The sequence below is a fragment of the Ursus arctos genome, unplaced genomic scaffold (assembly GCF_023065955.2).
Source record: "Ursus arctos isolate Adak ecotype North America unplaced genomic scaffold, UrsArc2.0 scaffold_17, whole genome shotgun sequence".
NCBI classification, from domain to species: Eukaryota; Metazoa; Chordata; class Mammalia; order Carnivora; family Ursidae; genus Ursus; species Ursus arctos.
The window spans coordinates 52,698,438-52,723,760 of record NW_026622841.1 but is presented as its reverse complement, the minus strand read 5'-3'; the positions used below and the strand labels follow the sequence as shown (position 1 = coordinate 52,723,760).

Genomic DNA, 25,323 nt, shown 5'->3' with positions numbered 1-25,323 from the left:
CAGTTATTATTTCATGTTTAAAGGATAGCAAAACTCTTCTCCTTGGTGGCCCTGACACTAACCCACCCTCTATCTCTCTGGTCCTTTCTCCCACATGTCATCAGAACAATGGCTCCAAAATACAAATCTAACTATGTTGCTCCCCTCACTAATGACCATCACCCGCAGGTGAAAATTCAAGGACTTACCTTGATATACATAGTCATTGATCACTTAGGCCTTACCTGCCTCTGTTCGGTTGTTTTCCATCTTCAGAGTTCCCCATGTTCGGTGGCTATTTCGAGGATCCTGTGCCTTTTCTAGTTCAATTGTTCCTTCTGCCTGGAATCCCCTTCCCCACCCTCATCTCATCGTTCTTTGCTGTCTAAACTCCTGTCCATCCAGAAACACTGCGCTCAGGCTGTGTTAGGTGCTCTTATAATAGTACGTTAGCTGGCCTTCAGCAGAGCATCCCTGTATTAAATGATTTGTTCTTGTCTGTTCTCCCATTAGACAAGTAGCATGTCTATTTTTCCTTCCGAAACCAGAGACCAGCTCTCTTTTATCTGTTTTTGCTACCCTAACAAGGTACTAAGTCACACAGTGAGTGCTCAATAAACAATCTGGAAAAAAAAAAAAAACCAACAGGGCCAGGAAGTTATCAGGGGGTCTCCGAAAGAATCCAAATTGGTGGTATGCAGGCCAGAGCTTTGACGGCTTCTGTGGGCTTTATGGAGGGAGAAGGTTTGTGCGGGTGGCCAGTCATAGGCTCTTCATCATCATCATTTCCAGTGTTGTTGCCATCAGCACCATTAGCGTGGCTAACACCGATTGGGGTTCATATAATATGCCAGGGATGTTATTCTCCTCGTATGGTTTATTTCATTTAGTCATTCTTTCCAGCTCCCTGAGGTAGGTCTTCTGCCTTGCCCCTTACTTATTGATGAGGAAACTGAGCTTTAGAGAAATTGAGTAACTTGCCCAAGGTCACACAGCTCCTAATTGGTTGAGTGAGAAATGGAACTAGGTCATACGATTCATTCTTCTTTTATCTAAGTTGGCTATGTTCCCCATTTTTGTTACTGAATCCCAAGTTCAGCGGCCCATCACCAGGAAGGCCAATACTCAAGAGACGAGTGTTGACTGGAAAGGAATATGAGCTTTATTCAGGAGGCTGGCCACCCGGGGGCAAGGTTGACTCTTGTCCAAAAGCCAACACTGTGGTTTCTGCCTTGCCAAGGGGGGCTTTAAAGGGCCAGGTGGTCAGTGAGCGGTGAAGGGGCTCAGTGGCCTCTAACATTTGCTGATTGTGTGTAGATTTACTGGTGCCTATTTACAGCTTTCAGTGCTTGAGGGCTGTGCAAAAGGTCTGATTCCTGTTCTGTCATGGGCAAGGGCTTTCTTTTCTCCTCCTAGAAAGGAATGTAAGATTTCCAGATACACAGGAAGGTTAGCAAGTCAATGAACTTAAGAACACCTGTTAAAGATCACCGTGCTGGCTAGGAAGATCAAGGCGGCCTCATTTTCATTGTTTAACTTCTGTTCATCCTTCAAGATATAACTCAGTTTACATACACAGCAAGCAGCTAAGCAATTTTTCAATCATTTATTTGGTTTTTAACTTTTTATTTTGAAATGACCTTCAACGGAACAGAGGCGTTGCAAAAGTAATACAGAGAGGATAGCCCCCACCCAGCTACCCCTGGGGTTAACAACTTACATGGGCGTGGGCTAATGATCAAAACTAAGAAATTGACTTTGGCACAATACTATAAACCACAGGCTTTGTTTATATTTAGCAATTTTCCCACCAATGCCCTTTTTTTTGTTCCAAGATCCATTCTGAGATCCCCCTCTTGCATGTTAGTTGACTTGCTGGGAGCTCCTTAACGTCTTCTAATCTTGTGTTTCATGGTGCTGACACTTTTAAAGAGTGATGTGTCGGGTGTTATGTAGAATGCCCCTCGATTTGGGTTTGTCTCCTGTTTCCCTATGACTGGTTTGAGATTATGCATTTGGGGGGAGAATCCACATAGGTGATATGCCCTCCCTGCGTGGTCACAGCTATGTGACTTGTTACTGATGATGTCTGCTTTCTTGGTTAAGGTGATTTCTGCTGGGTTTCTCCACTGGAGATTTAACTTTTTTTTTTTTTCATAATTAAGAAACATTTGGGGGGAGATATTTTGAAACCATGCGACTTAAACTTTCACCCACTGACTTGAACATTCTCTAGGGAATCTTGGCTGTAGCAATTATTCCCGTGGTTTTGTAATGGTGAGGTTTCTATTTCCTTCATTCATCCTGCAAGCATTCGTTGGAATTCTTCTGTAAAGCACAGTTGTTCCTTTTCCTTTTATTTATTTATCCGGTCATTTATTTATAGCAGTATGGTCTCGTGGATATTTACTTTATTCTTTGGGTTGTAATCCAATACTATCCTTATTTAATTTTTTGCTTAAATTGTTTCAGCCGTGACTGTTAGGAGCTCTTTCAGATTGGCTTCTGTGTTCTTCCTATGCACCCCTACCCCCTCTTTAGTGCTTTTTTGCTTTATGGCACTACAGATGCTCCAGGCTAACCACATGAAGCAAATTTTTAAAAACTATTTACAACTGTGTATCATATTTAAAATTTCTCATTGGCCATCTCACTCAGTCTACCACTGGCCTTTCAGAAGCTTGGCACTTTTTTTTTTTTTTTTTAAAGATTTTATTTATTTATTCGTCAGAGATAGAGACAGCCAGCGAGAGAGGGAACACAAGCAGGGGGAGTGGGAGAGGAAGAAGCAGGCTCCCAGCGGAGGAGCCTGATGTGGGACTCGATCCCAGAATGCCGGGATCACGCCCTGAGCCGAAGGCAAACGCTTAACCACTGTGCCACCCAGGCGCCCAGAAGCTTGGCACTTCTAATGAAGGATTTGCCTTGTATGGCCATAAGAGAACCATGAAAGATAGTAAGTTCTTTGTTTTTCTTTTCCCGCCAATATAAAGTCTTGGAAATTACTATGTAAAGTATGGAATGTAACATTCAAGTCACATAACAACGCCTGCCATTTAATTTCCTTTCAATAAATGTGCAAATGTTCCTTTTCCTGATCAGTGTACCCGAACAAATGTAGATTTTTGGAAATGGTGCAGCAGGGCATCCTGCAGTGTTCTCTAGAACTTTTAGGATCTGTGTGCTTAATTCCCCTATTTAGATGAACTTGGACTTTACCTGAGGCTCTGCCTTCACTCAGTAACCGGCTGTCTCTTCCTACAGAGTGAATTAGGTTTGAAAAAGTTAAAATTACAAAGTTACTCTTATCAGGTAGGCCATGCCGCCAGAATTGTGTAGTCTTTCTTAATGTTTCTCGGGGGGAGGTTTTTCTGCAAAATTAATTTTAAGGTAGGAATGAGAGTTCTTCCCTCTCAGAGCTCCGGAATCTGGACTAGTGAGGATTGGGATGTTCTCCATCTGTCAGTCATCACTGTTGCTGTGACATTAATCAAGGAACCCATCGAATTTTAAATGTAGCTTTAATCAGCTCTTGTGCTATTTCCATTTTTCTATCACCCATTTATACAAATATCTTGGATTACTTTCAGCATCTCTGTAACTCCGAGGTGCAGAAAAACCTACCCCAGTGCACAGATTCTGGGAGGATTTGGAGGGAAAGCAGCAGCATTTTGGGGAAGGCCAATGGAGGTACATATAATTTCACATTGGGATGGTATCAGAGTGTTTGAGCCAAAGATCAAAATAAGATGAAAAGAAACATTGACGTAAAGTTAGGCTAAATAACATACTCGTGCTTTAAAGTGCATAAAGGTAAAATTTTAAATATAATAACCGTTGTCATAATACAGGTGCAGTATAATGAATTTTCTTTGGTCTTACTCGAAAAGCTGTCAATTAGGTGGCAGATGAAAAATATTTTATTTAGATCCCATATAAAGAATCCGAGAGAGTCATAAAAGCATCAGTAATTCTGTTTAGTCTTCATAGATTTTCCTGGAGAGGTAACCAAGTAAAAGCTGCGTGATTGGCATGGACTGCAAGAGGGTTTCAAATTAAACCAAATAACCGTGAATTTATAAACATGTACATTCAGAAGTTCATTTGCAGATTGATTATTTGGAACTCAGCAGACATTGTCCCACGGAAAGACTGTTGTAGTGGTTGGCTTCCCAGGTAATTGGACAAAAGCCTATTTCATCCGCGATACACTTCACGTCTAGATAAACTGTAGCATGTTAATGACACCCAGTTGCCACTGTTTTGCATTGGTGCTATGAAGCTCTGCCTCCGGGGTCCTACCTCTGGTGGCTGTTGAGTTAGCTAGGAATTTACAGAAAGCCCCAGTGGAACATTCTCTGGCCTCCTTCTCATTGTAAAATAGGGGCAAAGGCAGGGCTCTGGTGCCAAAAGCAGAGGTTTCACATTTTGGTACATACTCCAGGGTCTCCATCACTTTGTCTCTCTCATTTTGTATAAAATCAGCATTCTAAATTAGGAAACCAGGGAAAATATCCCTCTCCATTAATTTGTATAAATAGGGCTGTTAATAAGTCCAGACTTAATGATACAAGAACATTCCATGGTGGAAAACATTATCATCTATTCTATTGATCTGCAAATTTAGACTGACTGTGGCTGCCTCAACATCATAAAAATAAAACTATAAGGCAAATATTTTGAAGATCGCAGAGTTCTCTACAGGAAAAAAAAATGTTTATTCATCTTCATAAGGAGTATATGCCAAATTATTCTTTTTTGAGGGATTATACAGAAATGATCCTGGAAACTTTCCACTTTAGCAACTATCATTTAATTAATTTCAGGCACTGTGTAATGTTGGCAAGGAAAACCCTCCTAAAGCTTAAAAAATCTCATACCTGATGTAGTCTAATTGAATTAAAGCACGACTGTCAAAGAGTAAGAACACTTGTAAAATATGACTGTCTCTGTCCTGTTGTGCTCTCTCCCAGATGACGATCCTTAGAAAATTAATGTATTTGTACATAAATATTAATAATAGGGGCGCCTGGGTGGCACAGCGGTTAAGCGTCTGCCTTCGGCTCAGGGCGTGATCCCGGCGTTATGGGATCGAGCCCCACATCAGGCTCCTCCGCTATGAGCCTGCTTCTTCCTCTCCCACTCCCCCTGCTTGTGTTCCCTCTCTCGCTGACTGTCTCTATCTCTGTCAAATAAATAAATAAAATCATAAAAAAATATTAATAATAGCTAACATTTAAAAAATTTTTTTAAAGATTTTATTTATTTAACAGAGAGAGAGCCAGAGAGTACAAGTGGGGGGAATGGCAGAGGGAGAGGAAGAAGCAGACTCCCCATTGAGCAAATGAGCCCAACGCAGGGCTCGATCCGAGGATCCTGAGATCATGACCCGAGCCGAAGTTAAATGCTTAACCCACTGAGCTACCCAGGTGCCCCTCATAGCAGCTAACATTTATAATGTGCTTACTGTGTGCTGGGCATAACTGGAATAGCTTAACGTATGTGTTTGATTCTTGTGTGACTCCGTAAAGAGGATGATGTGGTCATCCCCACTTTGCAACTAAGATACTGAGGCCCTGAAGGATAACTCACTACCCAGCCAGAAGGTTCCAGAACCAGGTTTAAACTCCACTCTTCAACACCGAGGCTGGCAGCTTTTCTATAGTTAAGTATAATACATAATTATTCTATGTATCACCAGCTTAAATTCTCCCCATAGGCATAATGGTATGTGGATACGAAGGCCCTTATCTGTTGCTCACTTCCAGGTTTTTATTAAGCCCATTTCTCCTTCCTATTTGAAAGGGTCTCATAATGGTTCTCTTAAGCATTGGGGATTTCTGTACATTTGCAAAACCCTGTTCCTAGCGGTTTAGGCCCTAGGCTCCATTGATTCTGCATATCTGTTGCAGTGTTCTGTTTTTGTATTGATTAAAAGAAGTTTGAGTATTATATGATAAATTTCAAAAAACCCAAATATACCAGAGTGCACTCATTCAAAAGAATGCTGACTTTCTGGAGAGGAGAGACATTCAAGTAAATACCTCTATGCAGATAAGTACAGTTCTACTGTTTACCTGGTTAGGACCGTGGGCAGTTCCCTAACCTGTCATCTGTAAGATGGGTATAATAGACTTAAGGATATTTTGAATCCGGAGTGAGAGAATGTGTGTCAAGTACTGACGAGCGCCTGGCGGACAGTAAGCACTCAACCAATGAGTTATTTTTGTGGGTGGAGGTGGTTCTGTTGCTCAAGATCTTTTTGGAAGTACTTGGGAACTTCCTTCTAAATTAGCACATTAAACTGTCCTCAGAATTCTGTTGAGTGTGTTCATAGTTAAAACTCAGGGTTTTGTTTTGGTTTGGTTTTGACACTCTGACTCCACCCGACCCCCTTATTCATTAGCCTGTGCGAAATCATCTTGTCTCCTTCAAAAAACCCAATCCATCTTCAACCACGTGAGGACTTGCAGGTTTGGAAGTGATTCCCAAATAATGAGGCATATGCTCTGCAAAGAACGTCTCAAATAAGTGCCTTAAAAATGCTTCTAGCAATGGCTGCAAGACTGGAAAGGAAAAAACAACATATTAGGACCAGCACACATGCTAACATAGAACTTCTTTATTTAAAAATACGAGGTCTGTTCCCTTCGAGCAGATCCGAGTTCCTGCACTTGCCCCATTTCCATCGGGCGGTGTAACCACGTCAGCAGCCCCCGTGGATTAGCCGTTAAGGGCTCCTGGCTGCTGCTTTCCCAGCCCATCTGTGAAGTGGATTTATAAGTCCACCCTCCCCCCCCCAGGGCTGAGAGGCATCCTCCTTCACTTTGTCAAGTGGGCTAATTCTCCAAGGGCACCCCTGCTCCGCTTCTGCACCCTGGAGTCCCCTGAGGTGAGACTGCGGGAGGGAGGAGGCCTCAGGGCCCGCCGGGCGGCTGCTGAGGAGAGTGGCCTATTATTGGGAGCTGCCAGCCTAACTGCAACACCATCATAGGACACTTAGCTTACTAAGTGCTTCTTAAGTCCATTATTTCATTTAATCCTCTCAATAGTCCTTGAAGCAGGTTTAGTCATTCAGTTTAGAAATGAGAAAGCAGGTAAATGGAGATGAGGCAACGGGGCCTAAGCCAAGGTTCGGCGCTGGCGCACCGAGGAGCCAGTGGGCTGACGCGAGGCCTCACGCTCTGTCCCCCACGTGGGGCCTTGGGCAGACAGACAGACTCCCGGTCTGCCCGGCCTTCCCTCAGCCCATCCCTGATGTCTGATGTAGAAGTCTCATTTTTCTGCCCTTTAATTTCTCTAACAGGATTAATCACTGACATCCAGAGACCAAATGGGACCCAGTGGTGAAGTCCAGAGGCTGATGCTGTGCTCTGGGGGACATTTGGGTCATGCTCCCCCCTATACTGGTAGCATTTCTGGTGTCAGATGTCCCTACTCCAGCCACAGCGCTAGGAAAATGGCAAGGTTTTGGTTTCTCCTCAGTCCTGGTTCAAAAAATGAAGCAGATAAATATGTGAGTGCCCTCTGTGAGCCTTACTCAATGTCCAAGAGCAGAAGAGCCTTGTTGATTTGGGGTCTATGCTTTTCCTTTTCCTTTGTGTCCAGCAGAGGTAGAGAGCCCCTCACCTGCATAGGCAGACGCCTAAGTAGTATGGGTGGTACTAGTGCCCGTCATGACAGTCCACGGGGCTTTAGTTTTCATAGATGTTCACTGAGTGTCTCCTGCGTGCCAGGCAGTGTGCTAGCGGGGGACACGCTAGTGAGCGGAAGCAACCCTAGTCCTCAGTCTCATGACGGGAGACGGGGGTTCCTCCAATAATCCCGCACACACAGTGCATAGTTGCACTGGGGGCGGTGCTGGGAAACAGAGGGACTGGTGCCGCCAGAGCCCCCAATGAGGATAAGTGACCTAGTTAGGGGGTGGAAAGGTGACCAGTCTGCCCAGAGCAGGGGGAGGGGTATGGTTCAGGATCCTGCACTAGAAGGTGTCATCCTTGCCCTGGGAACAGTGAGAAGGGAGTGTGCTAAGCAGGGGGCCACAGCATTGGTCTTACAGCTCTGAGAGTTTACGCATGTCCCAAGTCCCCATGTCCAGGCAGGGGGTGGAGTGAGGTGGGGGAGGGGAGGCTGGATTAGAGACCTGACAAAAGTTTATTATAGAATGGAGGGCGAGGAGGACAGATCCAGGAGATTAAGGTAGAATGCAAAGGACTTGGTAATAGATCTAATAAAGGGGGTTGAAGGAGAGTAAGGTGCCAGGAAGATACCAGGGTTTCTAACTTTTTTTTTTTTTTAAGATTTTATTTATTTATTCGACAGAGATAGAGACAGCCAGCGAGAGAGGGAACACAAGCAGGGCGAGTGGGAAAGGAAGAAGCAGGCTCATGAAGCCTGTACTGTGTTTTTCCATTTGGGGCTGATGTGGGGCTCGAACCCATAATGCCTGATGTGGGGCTCGAACCCATAATGCCGGGATCACGCCCTGAGCCGAAGGCAGACGCTTAACCGCTGTGCCACCCAGGTGCCCCAGGGTTTCTAACTTTCATGACTGAGGATTGGTGGTGTCATTCACTAAGCTCTCTAGTACTGAGCGCTAGTTATTTTTTCATTTTTTTTAAGGATTAATGTGCCATGCTACTCATTCTGGAACATACAAATATTAGTAAGAGGTGACTTGCTGCCCTCACAGAGCTCACAGTCTAGCAGTGGGGGTGTAGGGAGTGGTTTAGATTTTCGATCTCCTAAAATTTGTTTAAATTATGGCTGTTGCATAAAGTTGGCAATGGTAATTAACACACAGATACCCTTCCAGGGGGTGGGAGGCCTTGGAACTTGGGTGCTCTGGCAGAGGAAGAGGCTGGGGATGAGGAGACATTCTTGGCAGATGAGGGAATGGCCTGGTGACCTTGGAAAGGCACCATGAATCACTGAATAAAACCTTAATGCAGACCAAATGGAAAAACACAGTACGGGCTTCAAGCTTGAAATTACTGAATCGAAAACTCATCTTTCATGGGCATGCCAAGTGCAATCAAAAGAAGTGAGCCATTTATTGGGCACAAGTGGGATGAGAGTGATTTGTGAAGACAGAGGGTACGTTGCAACTTCTTTTCCTTCAGCAGCCTCTTAAATTCACTGCCTGATTGTTGCTAAATCTTTATAAGTATCACCATGGCAACCATTGATATGAAAAATAATATTAGCCTGGACACTTCCGCTTCGGTTGATCTGACATTTTCCGCCGCTGTGGTCAATTTCATTGTTTGCGCAGATGAGGAAAGAGGGTCCTGCTTGGATCCTGTCATGTTTTCTTTTGTCCCAAGAAGATGAGTGCTGGTTAAATCTGCCCTGATGTTAAGAAATGACCCAGTGGCGTTTAAGGAGGGGTGGATTTACCATTGTTTCATCTCTGAGCACGTGGTGGGAGAGGCACCCAACTGGCGTCATCTGTGTGGGTTCAGGGCTGAGGCTGGGGAGTCCTTTAGGATGATTGGGAGATTTTGCCCAAAGCAGTTCCACCAGTGCATGTGGAGGAGGTATACTGCGTGGAATGATGCACATTCTTTCATCATAGGCCCGACCCTTCTCAATCTCTTCCTTCTGGTGTCTCATCCCAGTATTGGGCACCTAACCCCTCAATTCTGTATTTTCGATTCCTCTAATCACTCTTCTCCCCAGAGTCTCACATTTTATAATCCCTGTTGCTTTCTTCATTCTTTCATCCAACATATGTACAGTGAATGCCTTCCCTCTGCCAGGCACTCTCTAGGTCTCTGGGTCACCAGTGAATAGGAGCCCAGAACCCCTGCCTTTGTGGACTTAGGTCCCACAATGAGTGGCAGGAGACAGACAATAAACATGATAAATAAGGAATTGATAGGTATGTTAGGTGATAAGGGGGTAGGAGTGCTGGCGTAGCCTGGTCACAGGTTTAATAAGGTTATCGGAGTAGGCCCCTTGGAGAAGATGACCCATAAACAGATGTGACAGAGATGAGGATGTAAGCGTGAGAGAAGCCTGGCTTGTCTGAGGACCTGCCAGGCCAGAGTGAGAGAGACAGGGAGTATGGTTGGGAGATGGGCCCAAACAGTGGGATCAGAGCCAGATGATGCAGGTCTGGGGAACTTTGAATATATATGATTGACGTGATCTAGCTAGATCTACTAGGATCATGACACCTGTCTGGAGAACGACTAGAAAGGACTCACGGTGGCAGAAGAGAGAAATGATGGGGCTGTTGCAGGAACCAGGAGGGGGCTGGTGATGGCTTATACCCGAGGGCCTGTGGCTGCTGTGAAGAGAAGTGGTCAGGGTCTGGATATATGTTGAAGCCACTAGGCTTTACCCATGAGTCAGAGCATTCCCTTTTGGTCTTTTTCTCAAGCTGTACACGGTAGTAGAACGGTCTTCTTCGTAAGATAGATACATCTCTATATAAGGATTCCACGCATGCTACCACTTTTTAAATGTAATATTTCCTCTTCTGTGGAGGAGATTCCAACTGAACATATGGAATTCTGTAAGAACAACTTAGCATCGTGGTTAAGAGCACAGGTTGCAGACTAAAATTGGTCCTAGATGTGTGACCAGGGACAAGTTAGTTAGCTGCTCAGTGGCCTCAGTTTTATCCTCCCTACGATGCAGATCCTAAGAGTTCCTGCCTTATAAAACTGTGAGGAAAAAGAGAAAATATACATACGAAGCACTTAAAAATGTGTGGCACATACTGTATTAAATAAAAATTAATAATGGTGATAATGATTTTCATTAGCATTTGCCTTAAGTTCTTTTAGTAGCTTCTTAAACTATAAACGACCTGAGTATTTTTTCTGTATCAGTATTCTCAGAGACCTTTTCGTTCTCTAAATGCCCGTGGTAGTGGAAAGTCATTCCGTAACTCAGTACCACTCTGCCCTCAGAGCTGAGGTAGTGTTTCCTCACTGCGGTGCACTGTCGGACCGTAAAATTACCATTCTCGAAAGCCAGAAAAACAACTGAATACTGGCGATTTCGTGAAATTTAACCGTGTGCGTGTGTGTGTGTGTGTGTGTGTGTGTGTGTGTGTGTGTGTTTGGCTCTCTAGTGAGAGACCTTCCATGTCCAGCTGAGGAGTCCAATCACCCCAGACCATCCTGGCTCTACCAGTCATCGTGTCTCCTTGGACACACTGTTGGACCTGCTTCTGCCTCATTTCCACATTCTGTAAAATAGGGGTGATCACAGAATCTGTCTCACAAAGCTCTTGCGATGGTGAAATGAGATAGTCTCATAGAACGAGAGTGTGTAAAACAGCTCCTCGCACAAAGTAAATGATCAATACATTTGACTCTGAGTAGAACTAATGATCCCTGGGCTGGGCACCGTGATGTAGTACCCAATGCCTGAGCACCCCTGGGAGGACTGCTAGCTCCCATTCATAAAACAGGAAGATTATATTTATTTAGACATGCTTCCCTATAGACCCCTCTAATTTTTTCAAGTATTTTTATCTGTTTCATCGAAAAGCACATTGCTGGAACCTCCCACTATTTGTCACCTAAGATAAACATAAGTGTGTATGTGTATTTTCTCTATCTCACCCAAGAACTTGGACTAAAACCATGAATGATATTTTTTCCTCTGGAGTGTTTGAAGAGTTGTTGAAATCCTAGTCATGATTAGTGTGTTATGAGTTCTTTATGCCTGTTGTTAAATATGCCATCACTTTATTGACACATTACAATGACGTGGGCAGCCAGCTACAGTAGTAGGCTTCCCCTAAGGAGTTGTGCGGACCAACACATCTGATGGCAGCCACTGCCCAGGAAACCAAACGTGTGTCCAAACGTTCAGCTACCTTTAGACGATGATGGGTACGCACATGTTCAATCCAATGGCTGCTATCAAGTACTTCAAGTAATTTTTTTAAGGCTATAAATAGGTAGTCAATATCAATTAACTGGTTAATTTTTATTAAGAATTTATATTAATCCTACTAACATTTACTTTTATGGCATCTTGCTTTTGAGGAATTATTAAACATTCAGTTTTGTGATTTGTACTCCTGTTCTTCCACTCTACCTACACATAAAAACCACTTGGAAAAGGTTACAAAATTCTGATACCTGGGCCTCACTTTCTAAAGGTTGTGATCTAATTGGGTTGGGGTAGATCTCAAGCATCAGTATTTTAAAATTTTATTTTAATATGCCAATGTACACAGAGTAAAGAGAATTATAATAATAAGCCATATATATCTATCACCCAGGCATGATACTGACCTTCAGTTGCTGTTTTTTTAAGTGTTCCTTTAAGTGATTCTTCTGTACAGCCATGGTTGAGAATCATCATGTTAAGCTAATAAAACAAAAAATGGAAGGAATATTTCAATGGATATTGATAACAAGAAAAGCTGAAACTTGCCCAAGGCCACATAACGATTTTAAGGTATCATCTAGTACTCTGTTCGTTGAGCTCTAGTGGTGTTCATGAACGTATATGTAATACGGCAGGTGTATGCCTGCTTGATTTTGTTGAACAGTGGAATAATTTGGGAATGGGCATTGGAACACCTGGAAAAAAATTAGGAAAAGGCTTTAAAATATAATGGTTTCCTACTTAGAATCTTTATACCTTGACTCAACATCATTCTCAGCCACCGAAGGCCACTCAGTAAAACCTGGCTCAGAGATAAGAAAGGTCTGATGAGCAAGGGTGGGACAAGTAGATTAGACTGATGGATCAGAGAAACATGCGGGAGGGGAACAGGTGCTGGATACTGTCGTCGTATTTACAGAGAAAAAGCACTAAACCAATGACAAATCAATCTCAACCTATAACGAAGTTTTGTAGGCTATTCCATAACATGTAAATATACATCTATCAGTGTATCCTAATGAAGTAAACACTTGAGTTTCTACCTCAACAGTGAAGAATTGTAGACAATTCCTGGTTCCTGAGTGGCAAACACATGGAAAGCAATTTGATCTCAGAGTTGGACACAACTTTAAATATGACGTTGCCTAAGTGCCCACCTGATAGAGGACTGTCTTCTGGGGCCATACTGACATATGGTATCTCCTTGAACATTCTAGGTAGATAGCCTAGAGTCCATAAGACAACCTGGTCCATGTTACAATAGCAGTCCTTTTATTGAGCTGAAATCTCGTTCTTTAACAGTCTTTTAACCAAAGAAACTATTTCTGATGCCCCCATGTTGTCTTGCTACTTAAATATATGTAGACGTAATGCTAGAATAAAATTTTTCATGCTTATAGATCTCATCAACTATAAAATTAAAAGAACCTTACAAATCCATATGAAAAATATAAGACCCTTACAATAAAATTATCATTAGTTTAGTGGGATTGATGATACTGTTTTTCTGAACAAAATTCCTCATGTTATAGCTAAGGGTAGAAAGATACAGCCTCTGGTCAATTTCTTTAATTTTGTTCATTAGGTTTCACTAATCAGTGCAGGGGGTGTCTGTTTGCATATGTAAGTTATACCAAAGGTATTAATAATTTAAAGTCTCTATTTGCAGGATTTGAGATTGTCAAATCTCATACTTAACCAAAACTGCCAGCAATTAGTTCTCCATTTCCTGTTTTAATGAGACATCCCTTGGCAACTTTGTAAAGATGTTTTGTGCACTTGGAAATTCAGGTCAGAGTTGTAGTTTTACTGCAATCTTCAGTAAATGGGCATCTAATCCAATTATTGCTGGAACTGGGTACAGAACAATCTTTCATTGTTATTTATTACTATACTTCCTGCTAATGAACTGCTGTTGCAAATTGATGCATACGACAGGATCCAAGCAATAACTCTTCTTGCAAAATGTGTGCTGACTTGTAGCGTAGACTCCCTTTAGTTCTGCTACCTATATGGCTGAATGAGGCTAACCTCCTACCACTTGTCTCTGTTCTGACTTCTACGAAACATCTGTCTGAGGACACTAACTTTGTCACCTGTGGGATTATTGTTGGACACTGGTCTCCTAGATCCTGGGGACCTGTTAAAAGTGCCTGCTCTCTGGACCCCAGAGGTTCTGATTTGCTTAGTCTAGGGCTGGACCCAAGAATGGGTTATATTAACAAGCACTCTGCATGACTCTGATGTAAATGGTGTGAATACTTCTATCACTTTCCAAGGTTATGGTTGACATGGAAATATAAAATCTAAGCTCTTACAAACAATCTGGATTGAGAAGCTCTGGCATCCTTCTCAGATTTGTATCATCTGCAAAGAAGCTCACCTTGAATGTTCCAAGGTCCTGATAAACATCTTGAATAGGAAAAGAGTCAATAGAGGAAGCTTTTAAAAAATGGCTTTGATTTATTAAATGCCAGAATTATTTCAAGGGACACAGATATTCTAGATGGTATTTTCATTTATTCCCAGAACATTCTGGAAGCTGTGGACTAGAGTGGAATCACATTTGCAGATTGTACTCACGCTGTTAAAGTGAGCAAGTATGGTGAGGTAATTGGAAAGAGAAAAAAAAGTGCTGGAAAGCAAGAATCAAATTAAGATGCAAAGCTGACTTTTTTTTTTTTTTTTTTTTTTGGTGTAGTTACAGCTGTGCATTTCTTAGTTTATAAGTTAACTATGGCATGTTTGCCTGAAGAGAGAGTTAACAAGTTAATAAACCAGACAACTGAATGTGTCTTATTTACCCATTTTTTTCTTCTTCAGCTAATTCTTTTGTTTTTCTTCTTCAGCTTTTTCTTGTTGATTGCTGTTAAAATATAATAGCTGGTTAGGATTATTTACAACTTTATAGGAGACTGAGAGGCTTGCTGGCATTTATTTTATGTCTTTTGGGGGAAAATGATTGAAATGTTAAGTGTCTTAGTATAACCCAATACTGATCATGTTTGGGATATCACTGTGGTCTCAGAGTTTGGGAGTTGAATTTAGTAATTTTCCATTCTTTGTATTTTGCCATTATATATAAACTGGCCAAATATAAAATAGTCTTAATGGATTTTTATTTTTACTCAAGGGGAGAAGAGAATGAGCATTTAAACTTTATAAAGAACTGAGGATTAGAATAACCTTAATTTTTTTGTTGTTAAAATTATTCTATTTAAAAGTGCTGAGATTTCTAAAATTTACTTGAAATGGGAAAAGTTTTTTAAAAAACCTAATAAGTGTATATTTTAATACAGTGAAATTTATACAGTATTTATTGGCCCCACATTTACAACCAGTATTTTTACAAGAGTATAACCTGAAGAGAGAAAGGAGGCAAATAGGAAATTCTGATGAATAGGAATGATTTTTTTTTTAAATGATGTGTAGGCATGTCTAAACTGGCTCCCTCTCATGTGTACATATTTTTGTACATTTTATGCTGCATTTATAATTATGGGTGGTTTTTTACTCGTTTTGCATCTGTGCTCTGCATGGATACAGACCCCTAAAATGATGTATACAAACCCTGAATGAAGAGAGCATCTGGAAGCCTTAATGAGCTATAAACTTGACAGTATTCTCAAACCCTAGAAACTCTTAAACATATTTTTATTTCATAAGAATAAGCTTGCAGCTTTTGAATTAGGCATTCATCCCCATATTTCTCTTATTTATGGTCCCCGGCGATGCTGTGGCTAGAGACTTTGTGTCCTGATTTTCAAGGACCTGATATGCAACAGAGGTGCCTGCCATGATCGTGACCATGCAAGACGCCTCAACTAGTTACTGCAAGTGTTGTTAACATCTACTAAGGCATCTTAGGCTGAGAAACAGTCAATTTAAAGTCCTGGGGAATATGGACAGTTTTAAAAAGATCACAGTGCTTCATGTGACAGTAGTCTGAGGTTGTCGAAGAGGGCAAATGAGTGCTGCAGGCCTATTGGAGGGGCCACCTCTGTAGGGTTTGGTTAGGCTTCCGTGGTCTTCTAATCCTCATGCTGAAGGGCTAAGTTCCAATGTATTCACTGGCCAGATTCTCCACCATTTCTTTCTGGAGTCTTGTCGATGGGGCTGACCATATGACTGTGATACAATCTGCAAATTCGGCCTTTGCCTTGGCTCTCAGGTTGGAGTTACGTTACTCTACAGTTAGCAGGGTACCAGCGTCAATGAGTCAGTACGCTGTTGGCACTTGGGGTTGGGTGACATCCTGTCTCTATGGTTTGGGATAAAGTTCCACACACGTGTTACCTTGCCAGAAGTTAGCTATGCCCCCTTTCTCTGTACCATGGCTAGAATTTTAGATGGCTTGTTGGCCTTCAGTAATCTATTTTGTATACAACAGAATCATTTCAGAAAGCCCATAAATAAGAATACTGTTGTAGGGTAAGCCTTAGTATGGTGGTTGAAACCAGAGTGGGCATCCTGAGACCTAGCCTGGAGTCATGGAATCCTTCCCCATGTTTCATGGATTATTTCTGTATTTGCCATGTAGATACAATAAACTAGAAATTTGATGAACTGGGTTCTCAGAACAAATCTGCAGTAGCTCTGTGACTGTGTGTGAAAAGCATTCCCTCGACCCAAGGACTATTTTTCTGTAACTTAATGAAAAAGCACCAGAAGGGCTTTCATACTGGTAAGAATAAAGAATTCTCCGCTATAGGACGCTTCATTTTGGTAGTGAGAGGAATGCAGGGAGAAATTAGTCTTTATGAAAGAAAGCAAATCCAGCTGTAACAGGATCATCACCTTGCCTTCTACTTAATTTTGTTACTTTCCTTCTCTTTTCCATGTAGAAAAGCTCATAATTTAATTTCCTGATAAGAGTTAAAAAGGTTTTCATTATTGCTTTTACTCAGCAGGTATTGAGATGTGATAATGTCTTTTTATTTTATAGACCCTGGGTATTTTTGAAGCATAAGGAATTTTGGAAATAATCTCTTATTTTATACACGAGGAAACTCAACTCTCAAATATAGTGACAACCTAGTTCATTAGTCAACATCCATTCATTTAGCAAAAATGTTCAGTGTTTGGCTTGCAGTGTTCTCAGTGAGGCACTGTGGGGAGACAGAGATGACTCTGAGGGGCTCCTGCATGATATTAATAAGGTAGAAGGAAAAGGATTTATTACAGAGGTGCAAGCAAGTTACTGGTAGAGCTCTGTGCTGCTCACAAGTTTTTGTTTGGCATTTCTTTTTCTCCATATCTGTGCCAGGAAAATCAAAAAAAGAGTGAGAGCCTTGGTCAAGCCCAAAGATTTTCATAGTAATTATTTCCCAGATTTACTATTAAACTATGAAGCAGTATGGTTTTTACTCCAAATTTTGAATTCATGGAATATTCAGATAATTAGCTAGGTACTTCTAACTTGTAAAAAAAATAATATTTAGTATGCTAACATTTTCTCCCAAGAAAACAGACATCTGTACATTTTTGCTGATTTTCTCCATCACCAGAAAGATTAAGATTTGTGAATCAGGGAGAAAACAGTTTGCTTTCAATTAAAAAAATAGCAAAAATATGGCAATAAAATGAATGAAAATATGAAGCCATCTGTGTCTGAAATGATAATGCCAACTTAGTGTTTGTTGTAAACAATACAATTTGTTCAAGTCCACTTTTAAAGGAGAGCATTTAAGTGTGCACACAAACAAGGAAAAAAACCCTTTCTTCATTCACAGATCTTATATGCCATAAGCACAGCCGTATATGTACAAATGTGACTTGGGTATATATGTCTATAATATTTTCCTGTGGCCTGATAGAAACTTAATACAGGTAATCCCCAAATATATCTTCCAGTATTTGAGCTATCACCGTTATCTGTCACATGACAGCTCAGGTCCTTGTTACCTGTAGTACTGGAACAATGCCACAATCACTTCCTATCAACTCCTGGTATTTGCCCATCCATTCTCCGCATTACCAGATTATTTTTCCTTTAACAAAACTTCACATTTTCTTGCTTAAAATTTCCCAAAGCTGCACATCTTCTACTGAATACAGGTTCATAAACTCCATAGCAACACAGTAACCATGATTTTCCAATCTTCTCTCCTACGCAACCACAAAAACGCCCCTCCCCTTTTCTGTTGCCTTTGCCCTGTCCTAAAACCCCAAGCCAAGTCTCCCTACCTCCAGAAGCTTCACTGACAGACCGAGCCTCCTAATCTCTGCCACCAGCTTGTATTCTGCACCACATCTTTGGCACCTCATAGTAAATGCAATGTTTTTGTGAATCCGTCCTGCCACGTTAAGTGAGTAGGTGAGCGCCTGAAGGGGTGACCAGGAATATTTAAGGAGGGCCTTAAACATGTTAATATGAGTTGGTTACTTGATTAGAGCTTATTGTGAGATGACCTGGAATAATCTCTTTCACCTGTAAATCAGAGCGTGAGCTCCCCCTCCTCCATTTCAGCTGAAAGCCTGATCAATAATGACTTACTTCCCTGATAGACTGGGACGCTTGGGAGACCACCTGTAACTTTGGATCTTGATGGTGGGGAGGAAGGAGGAAGTGGGAAGGAGGGGCCTGCCGAAAAGACAGGGAACCTCTTCCTTCAACCTTTAATTCACGTGTTCCCTATTAGCGTATTTCTCGAACACCCACCCTGTGCAAGACGCCGACAATTTGATTTTTCTTCTTTCAAAAAGGAAAAAAAAAAAAAAACAAAAACAAAACCAAAACCCACCACTGCAGTCCCTGAGCCAGCAAATTACTCACCTGATGGCCAGGAACAACCCCCCCCCCCCCCCTTCTTACAGGCATGAGGAGGGGGACCGAAAGCCTGGGCTGTAACCTAAAGTGGAAATCCAAAGGCTAATGCTATTGGCAACTGTCACAAGGCGTTGTCGCCGAGCCAGACCCTGCGCCAGGATGGAGAAGCCTGTTACAACCTAACTGTCCTGAAGTGCTGCGGTGGCCCCCTCCCCCGCAGCTGGGAGGCGAAAGCAGGACGGGGTTGGCTTTCTCTGCGCCGGCTCTGGGCGTGTGCCCCCGCCGCAGCTCCGCGGAGCCTCCGAGCCGCCTGCAAAGGGGGGCGGGGAGCGGCGGCGAGCAGCCCGCGTCTGCGGCTTCCTCCCCACGCCCGAGCCTCCTGCGCACAGCCGGGAGGACGCAAGCCCGAGCTTCGTCCCCACGCCGCGGCGCGCGGGCTGCCTGCCCAGCCGAGGTAACTTTTCTGGCAGCCGGAGCGGGGGGATCCGAGGGGGGTCTCCGGTTTTCGAGACGCGGAGGACTAGCGGGAGGCCGGGGGCGAGGCGCGCGCGGTGCGCGGCTGACGCGTGGCCCCGGCGCCGCACGGCCGCCCGAACCGCGGGAGCCCAGCGCCCGGCTCGGCCCCGGAACCCGCCCGCCCTCCGGCCGGGACCCCCGCGGGGCCGGGCCGAGCCGGTGCGCTGCGCCCCCCGCCGGGGACGTGCCCGCTCCGCCCGCCCGCCGCGCTGCAGCATCGGCTGGGCCGGCGCGCGGAGCCTGAGCATCGGCCTCCGGCCTGGGGGCCTCCCCCGGAGCCCTGGCCGGGAGGGGCGGCTCGGTCCCCGCGTCCCTTCAGTGCCAGTTTGCCCAAATCCCCCGTTTTGGGGCGCCATGTTTTAAGTTAGCTCCGGGTTGGGGGCGAGGGCGAGGCGGGCTGCGCAGGGAGGGGCGGGGGACCGGGGGCGACACTGCGGCGCCGCCCGGGGGCGGGTGGCCGGCGGGCGGGAGGGGCCCTGCGCCCAGCGCGCCGCGGCTGCGGGGTCGTCCCGGGTGCCTGGCGCGGGCGGGCGCGGCGCCGGGCCGGTAAGGTGCGCTCGGCACAAAGCATCCCCGCTCGGGAGCGGGCCGGCAGCTTTTATGTAACTTGTCTCCTTCCCCGAACTGGGGCGGCGTCCCTCGGACGGCGGCGGGGGCTGCAGCCCGGCCGCTGAGGGAGGAGGAGGGAGCGTCCTAGAGAGGTTGCTCCTGGCCCCGCACCTGCGGTGTCCCTCGCCCCAGCCTGCGCTCCCTTGGCCCCCGCACAGGAGCCGGAGCGCGGGGAGGCCGAGGGGCGGGGAGCGGCACTGCTCACCTGGCCCCCGCGGGGCTGCGAGCTGCCTCGGGAGGTGTCTGCGAGGGCGGCTTTGCGGCGCGTGGGGGTGGGGAGGCCGGGGCATCGGACCGCGGGAGTCGTGGTCTCGGCCAATTCCAGGCGGGTGTTTCCCGGCCCCTGCCGCGGGGGCTCGCTTTCTCGACTTTCGCCTCTCATCTCGCCCTACTTCATCCCCTCCGCCTTTCCCCTCTCCCCTCCCACCCCCGCCAAGTTCATGGCTTCTGCAATGCGGTGGGTGTGGTTACCTAGTAAATTGTAACTGGTCCCTTGCAGTGGGAGCAGGCTTTCCTTTTGGGGTTTTATATTTACGGATCCAAAGTTTTCTAGGGTTTTCTCCTCCAGTTGCAGCCCAGGGTTAAAGTTGGAAAGAGATTGTTGGAGAACAAACAGAATGATAAAGAAAACATGTGGTATTAATTACGTGTGGAGGCTGGGCTGGGAAATCCTGAGAGGGCCACGCAGTCCTGCTAATGTAGTGCTTCCATTACGTGTTTAAGTTGGTGTTTCAGTATTTTTACATTAGTCTTGCAGTCCTGCAGAATTGCTTTTGCAGATATCCTGCCTGACCTTTTTGGGGGCCCATTTTAGGCTCTCAGAGGCGGCCAGGTGTCCTGGAGTTTCCCTTGGTAGCATGAATGTCCCTAGTAGAAGAGTCATCACACTAAGTGGTGAAAACATTCTTTGGGGGCCGGGCGGGGGGGGGGTGTTACCCTGATATTTAAAGCTTCAAGGAATCCAAAATTATAAAATTCCACTTCTGTCTGGGAGCCCTGGACTCAGCACCGGTGGATTACTGCAAATTAAGCAAAAAAGCCCCATTAAGAAGGGGGAGCACATGAAGCTTGAGTAAACTCTGGGGAATGGGAAGTGATTTATATCTTGGCTCTGACAGGGTTTTTTAAAAATGCATCTTAATTTTGGTTTCAAACTTTTAAAACTTCAGTTGGAGTAACAAAGTTGTGAGGGGAAATAAATTCTGAATTGAGAAGCAGTAACTTTAATTTGTTAATTTCACAAGGCACTGATGAAAAGAAAATCTCTGAATACTGTCTTATTTGCATTATAATTTTCTGGTGGTTTAGAAAAGCAAAAATATCCAATGCGCAACGTACTGCATAAAGTTCAGCTAGCTAATCCACTGCAGGCAAATGCTTTTTTTTTTTTTTTTTTGCAAAAAGAAAATGTTTTGTGAATGATTTATCAGTAATAAAAAGAGTAGCCACATTATTTAATTTGTAAACCCCTTTTAGGCCAAGGTTCCAGAAAATACAGGTCAAAGGTCAGTGTCTCTGCGAAGTATTTACGTTTAATTTTTAAGTTCTTTCTTCTGCATGAATGTGATTTAGGTTAAAGGCAGTTTTTGCCAGTTCTTGTACAGGGTTTGGACTTCCGCCAACTTTGAATTGCATTGAAATAGGAGACCAGGGATTTTTTTTTTTTTTTTTTTACTTGGTTAGAAACTATTTTATGTATACATTGGTTTTTTAGAACTGTTTGGTCAAATGCATTAAGGGGCTGCCCAGATAGAAGACAAGCAACCCTTCATGTACTGAGAGATGTGATATTGTCATCAGTTTGTGAATCTTTTCTGGATTTACTCTATGTTGGATTAAATATGGCAGGAGCTTTTTGTCCAGGGTATGGTCTTACGTGTTGTAATATACATACTCATCTTTTAAGTTAGTGCTTTTAAAAAAGTCTTAAAATTCACAAATTAGAATTCGTGTCCTCTTCGGTAAAGTAGAACTTCAGCAGTAAGCTGAAAAATACACGGTTGAGAGAGAGAGAATTTGTGAGAATTTGACTATAATGAAGAGAGAGGTTACTTATTACCTTGACTGCCCTGGACATCTTTGGTTCCCATAGTGTCTTCCAAGTATCCAGCCACAGTCCTGCCCTGAATGTCAGCTTTATTATGGGATATAGACTTCCTATTGAAAACCGTGAATCAAATTCATCTTTAGCACCACTTCATTTAGAGAGATCTTTAGTGGTGCAATTGCCGCATCTATTTCTTTCAAAAGGCTTGCTAGCTGCTAATTTGTTGGGCATTTGTCAGACACTCTTGGAGGGTTCTGCTGTCATTCGATTTGCCTTGGCAGCAAAGAATTGTGTGCTCAGAAGCAAGGACTGGAGCAGTGAAGTCATTGCCCTGCCTGGTGTTGTGACATCACTATGGCTCAAAGGAAACAAGGGTGGGGCAGGCAAAACCAGACGGTCTGAAGCATCTTGCTGGCTTTAACTTTGCCTGATAAATGAACGAGACTCTCCTTTCTCAAGTTGAGCTGCACCATAAGGTACTGTTTGGAGGATGGGAAGGTAGATGTGAATTCAAGGCTGTGTAGGCAAATGTGTTACATAGATCAAGGAAGAAGAGGTTTTTGTTTTTTTTTTATGAGATAGTAGACATCATCGAATATCCCTTTTAATGGGGAAAACACTATATGTAATCTTTAAAAATGGCCATTTAAAAAATTATCCAGAGCCATTTAAAAAATTATCCAGCAAGAATGAGCCTATATTTTTGTTTATGCACAGAGACTATATATCTATGTATATATTTTACTATTCTTTGTACTAAAACAGCATTCTTGCTAAATTCTTGGTCTAGTTAATCAGTATTGTCTTTTAGAAGTATGTGTTGTCTATAAAGATAGTGTATTTTCTGGGTAGGCAGTGTTCTTTCTGATTTATTTTTGAGTGATGTGATTGCAATTGGCAATGATGGAAAAAGCTAGAGATCTCACAAGTTTTCAAGATATCTGCAGTGATTTCAGATAATTGATTTCCATTTAAATTGTTTCACAGATTAATTTATAATTTAACATTTTAATCCTAACTTAGATTTCTAGTGCAGAGATGATCACAGACATGTTTCACCAAAATTAGTATGGAATAAATTATAAAAGGAAGTCTGAAATTCTGAAACTGTAAAGTACATTTCACGTTTTGATTTCTGCATGTAATGTGACATGAGCACGAAGAAGTGAAGACTCATAGAATAGCTGCAGATCTTCATTGTCTTTTCCATACCTCCTTGGTCAAGATGACTGTCATTTTTTTCATGTGAGTGTATTATGTATGTAGAGGCTCTGGGCAGTTCTTAACTGTGTGGCTATTCTGGAACAATTTCCAAAGCAAGGGGGACAAAAGGGGAAGAATGACACAAGTAGAGAAGTTGAAATTAGATACCAGAATTGCAGATCACTTGGTGGAAATGTCTTCAGTATTGCATTTTTAGACCTTGCGGTGATTGGTTAAATTGCACACTCTAGAATTGTAAGCTTCTATTAGCACCAAACCTCTAATTCTTTTGTAATTTGCAGTACAGCGAAAAAGCTGACAACTTAATTTTTAGATTGCTGACATTTTGGTACATTGTTCTTATAGCCCTTCCTTACAGACTTAGAAATAAAAAAGCAGAAAGGTCTGTACTGGACATAGGAGACAAATGCAATATTTAACCTGCTTCGTGTGTTTGTTTTTCTCTCCACTTTTACTGAGTGTGTGAGTGCGTGATGTGAGTAGGAACTTATTTTTCTTGGAGTTTCATCCCCAAACCAAGTACAGGTCTAAACACTTACAGCATTGAGTAAATATTTATGGACTTGAATGAAAAATGAGCCCATTTGTGACTTATGCTTCGCTACAAAAAAATATTTGAAAAGGCTTCAAAGGCACTGCTGCTTTATTTAAAAATGAGAATTACTGGCCCCCGTCTGCAGTCATTATTTTTAATGGCATGTTCCTCTTCATAACAAGCTTACTATTCTGCCCATAGCTTGAATGAGGTAGGTTCTGGAGGTTTTGCCATATCAGAGAAGAAAATACTGCAGGTACTTAGAGAAACAAGAATGGCTTCTTTAAGAGAAGATGTGCAGGCGGCCTGCTTCCTTTCCTGCCAGCTCTAACTGGTGTCACGGAAGACATCAGTAGAGAGGGAATTCTCAGAAGATGAGGAGAGGGACCGGACTGGTGTGTGACAAAAGCTGAAAATGGATTAGGGCTGGGTGATGATATTGATCCTGACGTCAGCCCATAAAGACAAAAACTATTTTCTGTTGTAGGTCTCTCCTCTTTGGTCATTTTTGTACATAGTGTCATTTTTGTACATAGTGTCTGCATTCTCAAACAGTGAGTTTCTCTGTGTCTTTTGCAAGCCCCGAATGTCATCATTTCTACAACAAACTTACATTTTCATGTTTTAACATGTCTGAATTTGGGATATGACTTACAGTTGCTCTCAGCCGTGTGGCAGAGAGAAAGCAGGCAACTGATTTCACTGGTTGGAGCAGTGAAGATTGATGTTAGCTGATTGGAAGAAAACCTTGGAGTAGTAATGGGCACTGGTAAGAAATGGCGCCTCACCAATAAAGATGCTCAGGGGATGGCATTGTGGGAAAGCAGGGACAGCGATAACTGCGTCGGCCTGCGATTCAAAGGAGTCAGAGTCCAACCGAGTAAGGAATTTTTAGGAATACCTTGGCCAAACTATTTTGTTTCTGTGTATTTATTTATGCATAGAATACCTAAATAAACCTAAGAGTTCTTTAAATAACTAGAAAAGAAATATTCTGATACATGAGTCATAACTTGATTGGCAGAGTGCTGTGTCTCTTACGATGATTGGTGTCATGGATTTTATGGAATACTGTTTGTCACTTGGGTGTGCTAATTTTTTTTTTTTAACAAAAAATGCTTTATAATGTTCAGTGCTGATTTATATGGCCCATTCTGTGTATTAGTAATTATTTTTTTAAGATTTTAAAAAATTTATTTAGGGAGAGAGAGAGTGCACACACGCGGGGAGAGGGGCAGAGAAGGGGGGGGAGAGAGAGAATCTCAGCAGACCCCCCTGGGTGAGGGGCTCCATCTCACAACCCCGAGATCGTGACCTGAGCTGAAACCAAGAGTCAGACACTTAATCAAATGCACTACCCAGGTGCCCCAATAATTATGTTTCTTATGTGCATTACTTTATAGGACACATCTATTGAATGGTCTTCATATTCTATTTTGGTCCTTGGAAGATGGTTGGACTTTGATTGAGATTAGTCCTGGTAGGACACTCCAGAGGTCAACAGGCCTAAATTTAGCTGGAATGTAGCCTTTACACAAGGGAGCAGTAGGAGACAAGTCGAAGGAGGAAGTGTGGGGCCTGCTTGCGGAAGGTTTCTGGATAAGAGACGAAAGGATATTTCAGACTTTACTAGACAGTGGGGAGCTAGTGAAGGTAACTGAGTAGGGAAGAAGAGTGTTTATCTGGTAATGAATGTAGGGTGTATTGGATTTTAGGAGTCTGGAGGTAGATGAGCTTTTGTTAATGGCCTAATCCAGAATTTTTCAGAAATTGATTGTAATGATT

General features: G+C 43.2%; 1 protein-coding gene across 8 annotated transcripts in view; it reads left to right on the top strand.

Annotated features, from left to right (window-relative positions):
- Positions 1-25,323, top strand: part of EPB41L3 (erythrocyte membrane protein band 4.1 like 3) — a 226,581-nt gene that overhangs the window by 68,611 nt on the left and 132,647 nt on the right. Inside the window, exon 1 of one of the 8 annotated variants that reach the window (XM_026496021.4) lies at positions 18,740-19,061. The exons of 5 other annotated variants lie outside the window; for them this stretch is intronic. The gene's annotated coding sequence lies outside the window, so the exon portion shown is untranslated. Of the gene's footprint in view, positions 1-18,739; positions 19,062-21,682; positions 22,256-25,323 lie in introns of those variants that run through there. 2 more of the 8 variants (XM_026496020.4, XM_044382858.3) reach the window with 2 other exon arrangements.